Source organism: Plecotus auritus (genome assembly GCF_963455305.1).
Source record: "Plecotus auritus genome assembly, chromosome: 4".
Taxonomy (NCBI): domain Eukaryota; kingdom Metazoa; phylum Chordata; class Mammalia; order Chiroptera; family Vespertilionidae; genus Plecotus; species Plecotus auritus.
The window spans coordinates 107020399-107035318 of record NC_137775.1 but is presented as its reverse complement, the minus strand read 5'-3'; positions in this window follow the sequence as shown (position 1 = coordinate 107035318).

The window sequence follows — 14920 nt, the reverse complement described above, 5'->3', positions numbered from 1 at the left end:
AAATGTCTCTGCATCCGCATCACCTACTCCCATCAGAAGGCTCATGTGCATACAAACTACAGGGCCTGCCCTTTCCCCCGAACCCCATGCTGATAATACATAAGGTAGAAAATATGCACTTGAAGAGGTTTCAGCAGATTCAAGGTAAAGGTAGTAGTAAAAGAATCATAAAGAAAATATTACATATTAAATTTATAGACTTCAGCTAGAGCAATAAAAATGGAAAAGCTGTAGTCCTACTAGTAAATGTATGTTAGAGAAGAAGAAAGCCACATATAAATGAGCAAAGCATCCATCTCAAAAAAGTAAGAAGAAAATGTAAAATAAACCAAAGAAAATAAGGGAAAGAAATAATGAAGAGCTGAAATGGTTTTTAAAAAGCAAACATTCAATAAGGAGAAGCAGAGGCCAAAAGTGTGTTCTTTGACATGATTAGTGAGGTTCACACACTTCTGACCCTGAATAAGAATCTAAAGACCCAGAGCAGCAGCGGGCTGGGGCTGCGGGGGGGGGGGGGGGGGGGGGGGAGGCGGGGGGGAGGGGCTGAGCAGAGAAAACTGAGAGAGACTCAATGGAAGTGGGCAGCAGTGTGGTGACTGAGGGGCAGGGGAGGGAGGTGGAAGAGGGTATCAATAGGGATGGAAAAGGAAAGAAAGAAAAAGTGATAATAAAGACAAGGAACAAACCACCAACACCAGGAATGACAACACGGACATCACCACAGACATTGCAGGAGTTATAAGGTAATACTGTACCTACAAATGTGAGAATTCAGAGAAAACTGAAAAATTCCTAACATGTAACTAATATTTGGAAAATATAAGCAAACTGACTCAAGAAACCAAATAAAGCCTAAGAGGGTCCCAAAACAATGAAATGGAATCATAGTTCTTCCCCTGAGAAAATGTCACACTCAGGTGGTTTTAAGTGACTTCCTCAGACTCTCCAGGAGCAGGTCACACCTGAGCCCAGCACCAGCTGCGTGCTCAGGACAGCAGCCCCTGCAGCTCTGCCCCGCGGGCGCTGGTGTGAAACGTCCCCACCAGAAGCGATGCCGCTCTCTTCCAGGGAACACTGGCTGTGGCGCGGCTTGCATAGTAAGGAAGGAAGAAATTAAAGACGTAAGAATTAAAAAGAAAGGGATTTTATTATTTACAGATTACCTAACTGTCCAGAAAAAACCAAAAGAATATTCAGACAAGCTGTTAGAGCTTATCAAAATAGTCAGTTTATCAAAATAGCTTATTATATGATCCATGTACAACAACCAACATTATTTCTTGACCAGTGACCGAAAAGGGAAAAAATGTAATATCATTCAAATAGCAGAGATAATGAGGGATGAGACTGACTTGAGACGGGCAAAACCTGCATGGAAACATTTTTTTCAAGTTTGATTGCAAGTCATTAAAGCCCGGCCAGTGTGGCTCAGTGGTTGAGTGTTGACCTATGAACCAGGAGGTTACGGTTTGATTCCCAGCGAGGGCACATGCCTGGGTTATGGGCTCGATTTCCAGTAGGGGGCGTGCAGGGGGCAGCCGATCAATGATTCTTCTCACTGATGTTTCTATCTCCCTCCCTCACCCTTCCTCTCTGAAACCAATAAAACTATTTTTTTAAAGAAAGTCTTTAAAAATAACTACAAAACAAGTGGCAAGAGAAACATTGTGTACTCGCAGGAAGATGCGGCCCGATGAGCTCCCTGCAGCTGATGCAGGCGCCGTGGAGTCACAATCTCAGTTTCAATGAGGTTTTCATGGAACATGATGGACTGACCTTAAAATTCATACAAAGCAATCAAGGGCCAAGAGTAGCCGCAGTTCCCTCCAGGACAGTGACAGTGGGGAGGTGCCCACCAGGTCACAAGAAATGCTGTAAGTGTAGACTACGCAAGGTGATGACACAGCCACAGACAACGGGCCAGTGGAAAGGAATAGAAGGCCCACAATTAGACCCACACATGCATGGAGAGTTGATAGAAAACAGAGACAGTTTTGTAAACTACTGAACAAAGAATAACTATTTATTAAGTAGTCCTGGGAAAGTTGGGTATCTATACAGGAAAAAAATCAGCTTGGATCCCTACAGTATTTCATAAATAAAACTCTATTCCAAGTCAATCAAAGACACTTAGGTGAATATCTTCATGATCTTAGGGTAGAGAAATACTCTTAAACAAAACAGAAAAAAAGTAGGACTAGACAGAGAACGTTTGATAAATTAGACTACATTAAAATTAAGAACTTCTCTTCATCAAAAAATAATATAAAGAAAGTTGAAAACAACTCACACTCTTGGGCATCAGCATCACATCTAACTGGCAAAGGACCTACATTCAGAAGACATAAAGCACTACAGATCAATACACGAGGAAAAGGTACATGATCCTCGATGAAGAGAAATAAACATGGACAGGATTCACAGGGGAGGACTGGTAATCTCCCAGCCCAAGGTTGCCTTTATGGGTTCACATGTTATGTTATTAAACTTTCACAGGCATATTTATACATAATAGATAAGGAAAAGGAACCGAACCCTACCTTACCCTGATACCAAACCAGGCAAACCCAGTATAAGAAAAGAAAACCACATACCAGTATCCCTCATGAATACAGATGCAAAAATTCTCAACAAAATACTAGCAGATTGGATCAAGCAGTACATGGAAAAGGATAATACTCCTTTTTTATCAGATGGCTTATCAATCACAGTGATCCATCATACAAGCCAACAAAAGAAGAAACCACACGGTCACATGAATGGATGCCGAAAAGCACTTAACAAAACTCAACATCAGCTCATGATAAAATACTCAGTAAACTGGGAGTAAAGGGAAAACCCTTAATCTGATAAGGGGCGCCTACAAAGAACCTAGAGCTAACATTTTATGTAATAATGAAAGATTGAATGCTTTTGCTTAAAACAAGGAAACCACCCACCACTCCTATTCACCATCACACTGGAGGTCCTAGCCAGTTCAATATGAAAAAAAGGAAGAAAAGAACAGGCATACAGAAAATTTGCCCTATTCTCATGAGACATGATTGTATAAGTTCCAAAAGAATGTCCCAAACCACCTTCTAAAATGAATAAGTGTGTTTAGCAAGACTGTGGGATACAAGGTCAACCCACAAAAATCATATTTCTATACAGGGTGTCCCAAAAAAATGTATACACATTATAAAGGCAGTGTCTATTAAAATACATTTTATTTTCAAAATGTAATAGAATCTACAGCTATTAGTTGTTAAAGTGTGTACACATTTTTTGGGACACCTTATATATAAGCAATAAATCATGAGAAAGAAAACATTTAAAAACAATACTGCCTCGGCCTGTGTTGCTCAATGGTTAGAGCATCAGGCATGCACCAGAGGGACTCGAGTTCGATTTCTGGTCAAGGGCACGTACCTGAGTTGTGGGTTCACTCCCTGCTTCTGGTCAGGATGGGTGCGTGAGGCCACCAGTCAATGTGTCTCTTACATCGAAGTTTCTCTCTCTCTTCCCCTTCTTCCCTCCCTCCCACTCTCTGAAAAACAATGGGAAAATATCCTCCAGTAAGGATTAACAACAACAACAAAACAAAAAAAACAATAACATGTACAATAGCTCCAGAAATGATATGTTTAGGCATAATTACAAACATATTCTGAAAATTATAAAATCCTAATGAATGAAAGGAAGGAAGGCCTACTTAGATGGAAAGACATACAAATTTCTTGGATTGGAAGACTGTCCCCAACCAGCCTACAGATTGCATGCAATTCCAATCAAAATCGCAGCAGGACTGTTGTGTACACATCCAAGCTGATCCCAAAATTGCTATGGAATTGCAAAGCATCCAAAATAGCCAAACAACTATAAAAAAGAAGAGCAAAGTTGGAGAACTCCCGCTATCTATATATATAAAAGCCTAAGCAACCGAACAACCTAACGACCTTGGTCAACGGTCACTATGACACACACTGACCACCAGGGGGCAGACGCTCAACGCAGGAGCTGCCCCCTGGTGGTCAGTGTGCTCCCACATGGGAGCACTGCTCAGTTAACCGACGGGCACCAGATGCAAGGCTCACGGCTGGCCGCCGCAGGCCAGAGACCACAGCGGAGTGGCAGCAAGCCTACTGAGCTGCGGCAGCAGGCGCAACAGGGCCGGGATGAGCAGGAGCAGCAGGCAGGAGCAGCAGGCAGCATTGCACCACCGGTTCCTGCCCAATCCCCACAGGCCACACTGAGGGACCCCACCAGTGCACAAATCCCAGGCCTCTAGTCCAATTTATAAAGCTACACAATCAAGATAGTGTGGTATTGGCACAGTAATCGAAACAGGTGTCAGTGCAACAGGATAGAGTTCAGAAATAGACCCACACAAATATTACCATTCAATCTTTGACAAAAAGACAAAGACAATTAGAGGAAAAAAATGATAGCCTTTTCAACAAATGCTACTTGGAATAATTGACCATCCCTATGCAAAAAAACTAACTGTGATCTAAACATCACTCCTGCCCTAACTGGTTTGGCTCAGTGGATAGAGCGTCGGCCTGCGGACTCAAGGGTCCCGGGTTCGATTCCAGTCAAGGGCATGTACCTTGGTTGTGGGCACATCCCCAGTAGGGAGTGTGCAGGAGGCAGCTGATCGATGTTTCTCTCTCTCTCATTGATGTTTCTAACTCTCTATCCCTCTCCCTTCCTCTCTGTAAAAAAATCAATAAAATATAAAAAAATAAAATAAAGAATAAACATCACTCCTTATATAAAAAACTAGAGGCCCTATGCATGAATTTGTGCCCAGGTGGGGTCCCTTGGCATGGCCTGCGGGGATTGGACTGAAACCGGCAGTCCAATGCCACCTGCCGTTCCTGCCTGCCACTCCCGCTCATCCTGGCCCCACTGCACCTACTGTAGCAGGCTCACGCCCAGACAGTCCTGATCAGGAGAGGCTCGCACCTCCACAGCGGCACTCGCCAGCTGTGAGCCCTGTGTCTGGCGCCCATCCCAAGGTGGGGGGCGGGGGGCGGGCGGGACGCAATTGGCCCTCCAGGCTGGCAGTGGGATGCCCTTGCAGGCCCAGGATCCAGATCCATCCTGCTGATATTCACGCCGGTTGTTGGGAGCCACGTGGCAGCCACTTTTACTAGTATATTGTTTCTTCCTTGCAGAGCATCTAGGGAAGGGAAGCAGATGCAGTGTCTAAGGCTGACTTCCAGGAGGCCAGTGGCGCTGTCTGGATCATGCCAGCATCAGTGCCTGGCCTGTTCTCCAGAGATTGGACCTTCAGGACTACTGAGGGAGGGAGTGGCTGCCACTGGGCTGGGGGGCCGCCAGGACAGGTCAGTCAGCTGAGCGGCACTCCCACTGTGGGAGCACACTGACCACCAGGGGGCAGCTCCTGTGTTGAGCGTCTGCCCCCTGGTAGTCAGTGCACATCATAGCGACCGGTGGTTCTGTCATTTGGTTGTTCGGTTGCTTAGGCTTTTATATATATAGATTAACCGAGGGCATCAGAGATCTAACATAAAATGTTAATATGTAAAACTTTTAGAAGAAATCACAGAAGCAGTATTTGTGACCTGAACTTAGATAGGTAATTTAGATACGACACCAACAGCACAATCCATAAGAAACAAAATTGACAACTCAAACATCATCAAAATGAGAAATATTTGCTCTGCAAAAGCATTGTTAAGAAAACATATGATCTACTGTAGACTTGGGGGGAAATATTTGTAAATCAATGATCCAATAAAAAACTGTGTACAGAAAATACAAAATTCACACAACCCAATTTTAAAAAAATGGGCAAAGAAAGAATTGAACTAATACTTCACCAAAGAGCATCTTCAGATGGAAAAGGAGCAGGTGAGCCGATTCTGGACCTCAACGGCATTAGGAACCGAAGCCACACCACAGGCATTGTGCGGATGGCCCTGAGCGGACGCCTGACACTGCCACATGGTGGGCAGCCCGAGCACCTGGCCGTTCCCACGATGAACTCTGACATAGAGGCTGACTGCGTGTTGCAAAGGTAAGCACTGACCATAAAACCCCACAATCCCATGCCTGAATGTTCATCCAAGGCAATGAAAACATGCTCACACAGAAACCGGGATCCGAATGTTTGTAGTGGCTTTATTCACAGTTGCCAAGAATTGGAAACAAGCCCCCGTTCATCCGCCTGGGGATGGACATCCAGAACGAGGTACACTCACTAGTGGAATAGGTTCAGCAATGAAAAGGAAGCGCGCATGCGTGTCACGGCTTGATTGACTCTCACTTGCATCATGCTAAAGCGGAAAGGCATATTCAAAGGGTCCCATACTGTATGATTTCGTGTATGAGACCCTCTGGAACAGGCAAAATTATAGGGACAAAAAACGGATGAGTGATTGTCAGGGGCTGAGGGGAGAGGCTGGGATGGATTATAAATGGAGGCAGGAAACTCTTTGTGGTGATGGGTGTTTTTAAAATCTTAATTTTGATGGTAGTTAGGTGACTATTTACTTTGGTCAAATGCATGAAACTGTATGATTAAAAAAGTGTATGTATTTTTTTACCTCAACATACTTGATTTAACAATGTACTAGAATAGAAATATAAATTTATAGGAAAGTTGTTTCAAAACAGGAAGCAAAGGGAATACCAATAAATACAGTCACCCTAAATAAATAATGCTACATTCATACGGTGTATTCTATTGCAGCTATTAATATTAATAATCAAGCTTGAAGTTCCTACTAATCATTAACTACAAATACAGATTGAACAGCAACAATTAATTTCTTTTAAGAGGATCATAATGTAGAAGAGCAAGACTTTAAGTGTAGATATCCCAAACCTCTGTGTTTTTACCTTTTTATTGATCTGAGTCATGGCTTGTTAAAACCAGGGAGGAAATGGAAGCACAGAGCAATCCGGGAAAACAGTCTCACAGCGTCATCTACCCAGCATAGCAAAAAGAATCTGAAACCAACTGTCCAGATGAAGAGTATGTGCCTTTGTCTCCCGCCCAGTCTTTATAGTGTTTAAACAAGGATTTTTTTTTAAAGCCTTGACTTTCAAAAGGTCACATGCGCGACATTTCCCTAAATCTTTGTCTGGTCTCACAACAAGGTGAGTTTCTTAATGCTGCCTCGATCAGGTGAAAGGCATGCGGGGGGAGGAGGGGTGAAGTTAAATAAAAAGCTATCTCAAATAGCATTTTTTAAAAGGCAAACATCAACCTTGTAAGTATTAAAAGCACGTCCTGAAATCCACTCTGATGACAGTTTAAGAAAGCCGCTTTTATGTGCTCGGAGCCCTGCTCAGCAAGGCCTTTCAAATGCGGGTGTTTACCTAAAAATACAGGCCAGGGCTGGGAGCTGGCCTTGAAGAGGCGCCTTTTGATTGCACATAGTGAACTCAATCTTTAACTAATAAATTGTCCCACACCTTTGTCTCGCCCAAGAAAGGCAGAGGTCTGCTCCTCACAAGAACGTACAAGCCTCTTTAAAGGAATAGGTTTTGACTCTGTGTCTCTGTACTTGTTGACTTAGAGTTTCTATGAGTGACAATGCACATCACGGGGTTTTTTTAACTCTGTCATCTGTGCTACTGAGTGTACTTTGACTCAGATCAAAGTTGAAAGCTTCTAGAAAGTACACAAACCACAGTGTGACAAATAGCATGCTGTGTTTGACCCAGCAAACAATAAATCACTTTCATCCATCCAGGTAAAGAATCCCGTGTTTTCAGTGCTAATTCTGAAGTCTGAAATGACAGAGCTCCGCCACATTCTCAAAGAGCGGAGAGCTTTAAATGAGGAGAAGACGTAAGAAGAATCACATTCTACAAGCGCTGAGTCTCGCTTGTTCAAAGGCCTGTGGTTTCAATTTGCTCTTGTATGAAACACACTGCAAAATTTAAACCAAGTAGGACACGTTCAGATAAAACACGTTCAAGTGTCTCTATTTTCTTGGTTGAAAAGTAATTTGTGGTATATCTGTGCACCACAAACTCTATCAAAAGAAGCTATATGATTCAGCAACACTACAACTACCTGTCTATTTCCTGGTGAGCCTTTACCATTAGGGGCCCTTGAGCAAGGACTGGTAATTAAGTAACTGGAACAGAGACAAAGTTAGCCGGGGTTTGCCTGACCTGGGCTGTGACCTCTACGAAGAGCAAGGACCATGACTGTTTACTGAGCGCTTGCTGTCTGCTAAGGACTGGCTCAGTGCTTTACACATATTACCTCATTTAATCTCTAAAAAGTCCTTCGAGGTAGATATCATAATTCCCATTTTCCAAATGAGGAAACTAAGGCACAAAGAAGTTAAAGAGTTTGCCCCGGATCACACACGTCTAGTGAGTGACAGAGCCTGAATTCGAACTAAGCCCCTTTACTTCCAAAACCCAAACTTCGTGGCACCACGGTGAGAATATTTTACTTTAACACACATGAGTGACTATAATGACTTAAGAACTGATGCACTGCCCTAGCCGGTTTGGCTCAGTGGATACAGAGTCAGCCTGCGGACTGAAGGGTCCCGGGTTCGATTCCGGTCAAGGGCATGTACCTTGGTTGCGGGCACATCCCCAGTTGGAGGTGTGCAGGAAACAGCTGATTGATGTTTCTCTCTCATCAATGTTTCTAACTCTCTATCCCTCTCCCTTCCTCTCTGTAAAAAATCAATAAACTGTACTTTAAAAAAAAAAAGAACTGATGCACTGATCTTTTCTTTCAAATGCCTTCCTGAATCTAAACGTTCTCCTACTTTACCCCTTCCAGAGTGGTTTAAATGGCATGGGCCTCCCAACGTGGAAAATTATGAATGCAACAAACTCACTGGGTACGGACGGGGTACTGGCAGTGTGCTGGGGGTACCGTAACTGAGAAAGCAAGCAAGTTCTTTTTCATTTTGTACAGAGAAGTATGTTCTGGATTTATCTGAAAAAATGTATTTTTGGATTCAGATGTCCTGCTAGAAACTACAAATTGGTAAATCTAAAATTTAACTAACCAGTCAACATTTCAAACTTTCACTAACCCTTCTGGCCCCTACAATGACCCTGAATAATTAGCGAACACAATCTGTGTGATTAGGACAGCAACTGGCATTACCAACCGAATGCAGAAACAGCACACTGCCGAGGGACAGCTGCTGGCCCTTCCCGTCGGCACCGTGCGCAGGCAGGTGACCAGCCGTCTCAATACCCGCTGGCCAAACGCTGGCAGGGACAGCAACGGCGCCCTCAGCACTGGAGCCAAAGCCCAGCGCCCCCACTGGACTTGCCAGGGACATTTACGTTGTAAGCTGTCAACATCTTTTCTAAAGGTTATTCTAGAAATCCCTCCAGGAAAAAAAGGATAAGAGAACTTTCAACTAGAAATCTAAAGCTCTTTCTTGTCACATAAGCTATTCTTAATGAGCCGTGATCATCTGAATTAATGTAGGAACGTCCTCACTCCTCCACGGCCCCAACCCTCAAAGCCCCTTTGCCTCCTTCCCAGGAACCTGCCTGGCCACAGAGAGCACCTGGGCTCCGCTCCCCGCAACTGGCTCCATCGCCTTTCAGCCTGCAGAGAGCTCTGCCCAGCTCCACACCCCTCCTTCCAGGGACTCTGTGCCTGCTAGCGGTCAGTCTCACCACAGGGCAGTGCTGGCCATGTCTCCCTGTACTGGCCACGTGTCCCCCATTGTCACCAAACAGCACAAGGTCTTCGTGTCATTTTTCTTCCCCTTCTAGTCTGTGACCCTGAGAGCAGCTTTTAACTGATTTCACTTGGTGGTCTTCTAGCATGGTACTTTCATAAACAGGCATTTAATAAATATTAGGGGAATAAATGGGTCAAATATGGAAGTAAAGACAGAGCGACCTGTTCTCCTAAATTGGTTTTACTGTAAAAAAAAAAAATTTTTTTTTTTATTGATTTCATAGAGGAAAGAAAAAGGAAAGAGAGAAACATCAGTGATGAGAGAGAATCATTGATTGGCTGCGTCCTGCATGCCCCCTACTGGGGATCGAGCTCACAACCCAGGTATGTGCCCTGACTGGAATTGAACCATGACCTCCTGGTTCATAGGTTGACACTCAACCACTGAGCCACTCTGAGCATATTGTTATGCTGAGAATAACACAGAAATGGACACCAATTAAAATACACATGTAAACTATGCTGTATACCTGAAACTAATACAAAATAATATTGAATGTAAACTGCAATAGAAAAAAAAATGAAAAGAAAAAAAAAAAAAACAAGGAAAATTTTGTTTTAAATATACATGAAAATACTCCCACACCAAACCACTGACAGGATCATAACAAAATAGAGCAATTTCAGAAAAAGAAGAATGTGCCTGTATCACTCCTTTATTCTCAGTTTCTTTTTTGCACTTGCGTGCTACTAACCCTCTTTCTGTTAAAGAGGTGAGACTTGTAAAAGTTCTTATATGGCCTTTGCTCTGGGGGAGTATCTGCTCCTGTCTGCGTGAGTCTGCTAAGAGTAATAAAGCATTTCAAGGCAATCACAATGGGACGCTGTTGGGGCCCAGGCAGCTGGACCCTTTCAGTCCAGCCCCATGCATTGCTGTGTACACAGATGTGATGCCAGATGCACACACCTGCCGCCCTTCAGTGTGCCCCACGCTCCCTGGCTTTATGACTCATTTTGAAGGTAATAAAGAGACAGTGACAGTTATCATAATAGGACTTCATATGAATGAAAAGTATAATATGCGAGACAGTTGCTACTGAAAGGCTCATGACTAAGAAAGAAAGCAAATGCAGAAGAAATGAATGGAGCCTTCACCACCAGCGAGAGGATGCACGTAATGGTGAAAATCCTGCCCCAACGTCACATAAGACATCCAAGTTTTCACAGAAACTTTTACCTCCAATTACTTACGCTTTGAACAAAACACGCTTTGAACTACAGAAAAGTAGGTTCGTGGTCTCACTGCAAACACCTGACCTGCGAATTAACAAGCACTCTGGGACGAGGACCTCATTGGAAATTCACTGATGCTGTCATACTTGAGAACGACTGACAGCCAAGGCCTGCTCCTTGCTTTCTTACACCCAGCATCTCACTTGCCTGCACAGAGCAAACTGCAGCTGCGCAGGGGTGAGGGTGGCGGGCCCACGTCCGGGGCAGAGCTGGCCATCGCCCTGCTCCCTGCACCCACACGCCCACCGGGCAGCCCTGCAGGCCCTGCGTCCTGAGTTTAGGCTCCACACATGACTTGCTTGGACTAGGCATCTAACAGGCATGCCAGCAGGCGCTCCCCAAGGGCCCCACCTGGCAAAGGCCGCAGCTGGAGGAGGGTACGCTTCTGCAGGACAGCTGTGTGGCCGCGTGGCCCGCAGCCTGGGTAGCCAGCGGCCTCCGGAGCCGGCACATGGCCTCTCTTCTTGGTTCCTTCCTCTGCAATGGCCTGTGCGGATGGGAAGTGATGTCAGCTCCCACTCAGCCCAGCCCCTAGTGCCCACCCGAGGCGTCCTTGTGAGTAAAGCGAAGCCTATGGCTTGAAACCCCTGAGTTTAGGGGGAGAGGGGCCTGTATTACAGCGTTATTGTCACTACAGACACTGACACAGCATGAACACTGAGGGGGAAAGTACATAAATGGACGGTGGCCAGACGGACATGACAACAGAACTGAGGCCACAACTTCAGCAGCAACCAGCCCCAAACGGCGGACCCGGTGCTGACTGCAGCCTCTATATGCCTGGACTCAGGACCAGCCAAGAAAGCCAGACACACCCAGCCCAGTCAGAGAAGTGTCCCTCTTCTATTTAGGCCCCCCCAGCACCCCACGCCCACAGCCTACATCAGGAACCCCACGTCCCGTTCCCCCTGCGGTGCCCTCCTGCCCCGCCCTGGCCGCCCCCCTGGCTCCAGCGAGCTCTGCATGAATGGCCTGGGAGCTCTTGCTTGCAGGGCCCTTGTCTCCAGAACAGGCAGGAGTAGAAAAGGGGACATGATTACAAGCAACAACAGAACCACGGCCAGAAACCAAAGGAGGGGCCACGGGCCTGACCATGGCTGTGTGAATAAATAGGACCAGACTGAAAACCAGTGTGACCTTCTCCCACTTCAACTTGGACTTTTAAAGCAGGCTTTTCTTTGCAAATGATTTTAAATTCTTCAGTGTGTTCCCAAGGGCTCCTCTTAATCCCTCCACTGGCAAACCTGGTCTTTTGAAGCTCCTTCCCGGCCAGCGCCCTTGTCAAATCATCACCTGGCCTAATTCTCCCAGATCTCCAGTCAGCGATGGCTTTACCTGGAGTCCATCGGCACTTTCATCAGCTACATTAAATCCTGAGTCTTTCACAAGACTTGTCATTCAGCTTTGCAACCTATTTGCCTTGTATTCTTAACAGTTTATGGTGTCCTCTGTCTGTGAGACTCACAAAGAGGCCGATGGCACAGTGACAGCGAGGCGTGGGAGGGTGTTTACATAGAGCTCATTTTGTAAATGGGTGAGCAGAGAAATGGGATAATGCAACTGGGATATCAATACCTCAATGTTTTCATAATCTCCCCCACATTTTAGAAAGATCATTTAGAAACAAAAAATTTGTAGTAAAATATTTTTATCTAAAAATAAAACTCTATACTTTTTATTTTAAAATAGCATGTATAGTTAGCCACCCAGCTATGCACAGGCCTTGGGAATCTGCTCTTAAGAATTACTCTGGGTTGTGAGATTTAGGTGCAAACATGTTTACTTTCTTCTTTGCGTAATTGCATAGTGTGAGAAATTTTATGACAAATCTATCACTTCACAGAAAAAAAAACAAAAAACAAACTTGTCTCTAGTGTACGTGCGGGACCACCTCCTCCTCAACCAGAAGACAGACTCCACGGCCACGTCAGTACCTGGCCACATTCCTGCATTGCTTCTGCACAGACAAGACATAGAGTAAGATTCCCCTTCATACAACACTTAACCCACACACGTAGCCCTCCCATCTTTGCTGCCCGTCCTATGAGATGTGCGGCACAATGACCTTCCTTGTCACGTGTGTACACATATAGCCCTTAAATACAGCCCACAGAACAGCTGATTTCTTCAGAACAGTGGGGGTGTGGGCGCAGCCTGTTCACTCTAAGCACATCCGTGTCCTTCTCCAAGTGACTAAGCAGAGCAGCTGACATGTCTTGCGGCCCACTGGCTCTCTAACTTCCTCTTCAGACCAGTATCAGAGCATCCCGTTGTGACCGGAATTCTAAAATAAACGCACCATGCGAGGGCTTGCACACCGGGCTGGACGGGACAAGATGTGCACAATGAGGGTGCTCGGAAGTCGCACATGCTCTGCACCTGGGCAACTTCCTAGGCCCCTCTTTAAACAAACAAGCAAAAACGCTAACCCTAACATAAAACACCACACACTGAGAACCCCGGGGGAGTGCGACGTGCTAATGACCCCACCCAAGAACGCTGCTCCTGGAGATGTGTCTTAGGCCAAGGATGGGACCGCATCTTAAGGAGGACTGAGGAGGGTATTCCTCATAACTCTGTCTTCAATGTCCATCTTGTCACCCAGGTTTCTGTCAAGAATTACAAAGTTATAGCTGCAAGGTTAAATTGTCAAACAAAACCTGCAGAAAAATATTCTGCATAGCTAACAAGAAACACCCATTTCTGCCCAGGCCAGTGTGCTCAGTGGGTTAGAGCGCCAGCCTATGCACCAGAGGGTCTTGGGCTCCATTCCCAGTCAAGGACATGTGCCTGGGTTGCAGGTTCGATTCCCGGTCAGGGTGAGTGTGGGAGTCAGAGGGATGCAGCCAATCGATGTGTCTCTCTCATATCGGTGTTTCTCTCTCTTATTTCCCTCCCTCTCTCCCTTCCACTCTCTCTTAAAAAAACAAAAACAATAGAAAAAAATGTCCTCCAGTGAGGATTAACCAAAAAAAAAAAAGCAAGAAATACCCATTTCTTTGGGATAGAGCATGCAGGTAGTAAAACTTTCGTGAAATTTTAAATATGTGGATAGAGGAAAGGAATACATGGATATAAAGAGTTCACACACATGGGAGGTTTTCATCACACCACAGCCCTAAGGTGGTGATAGTACACCTGTTTATCAACCGAATACTCCCTGTTACAAGTAACAGAAAAACAGACCAAAACTGGCTGAAGTGTGAAGGGACTTCTGTCACTCAGGTAAGTGAGAAGGCTGAGAGGAGGGTTAGCTTCTGGCTGAAACAACAGCACCAGGGCTGGCCTCGGCCCCAGCCTCCCCACTCCCTGCCCAGGCGCCCCCGCGGCCTGGAGGGTCCTCAGCAGCTCCAGGCCCTCACTGGATGAGAGAGCCAGCACCACTGTGATCTCCAGTCTCTTCTTGCTCGTCTTCAGTAGGAAGAATTAAAGGAATTTTCCCATAGCTCCCACTAACACACTGAGTCCACCTAGTCAGCCTGCCTCGGTCAGCTATCCATCCCAGTTAAGTCGCTGCAGCCAGGGCACTGTGGTCTCCTGACTAGCTTAGGCTGGTCATATATTTCATCCCAGAATCCCCAGGGCTCTTTGACTTATGATGGGGTTACAACCTAATGCACCCATCGTAAGTTGAAAATGCCTTAAGTGGAAAGTGGGTTTTAACACTACACTGTACAGTACGGGTGTGCCTCATGGTGGCCGGGCTGCCCAGCACCACAGAGTATCTCACTGCATAAGATGAAACATGAAAAATCATGTTGCCACGTGTGCACATATACATGCAGAGAAGTCTGATATAAATGTAACCGGAATCCAGAGCAGAGAAGGGTGGGGTAGAGGCAGAAAAGGTAGTGGAGCCAATAAATGGCTGCCCTGGCTGGTGTACCTCACTCGGTTGGGCATCCACCCGCGCACCAAGAGGTCGCCGGTTCCGTTCCTGGTCATGGCACATGCCTGGGTAGCAGGCTCGACGGGGGTGCAGAAGGCAGC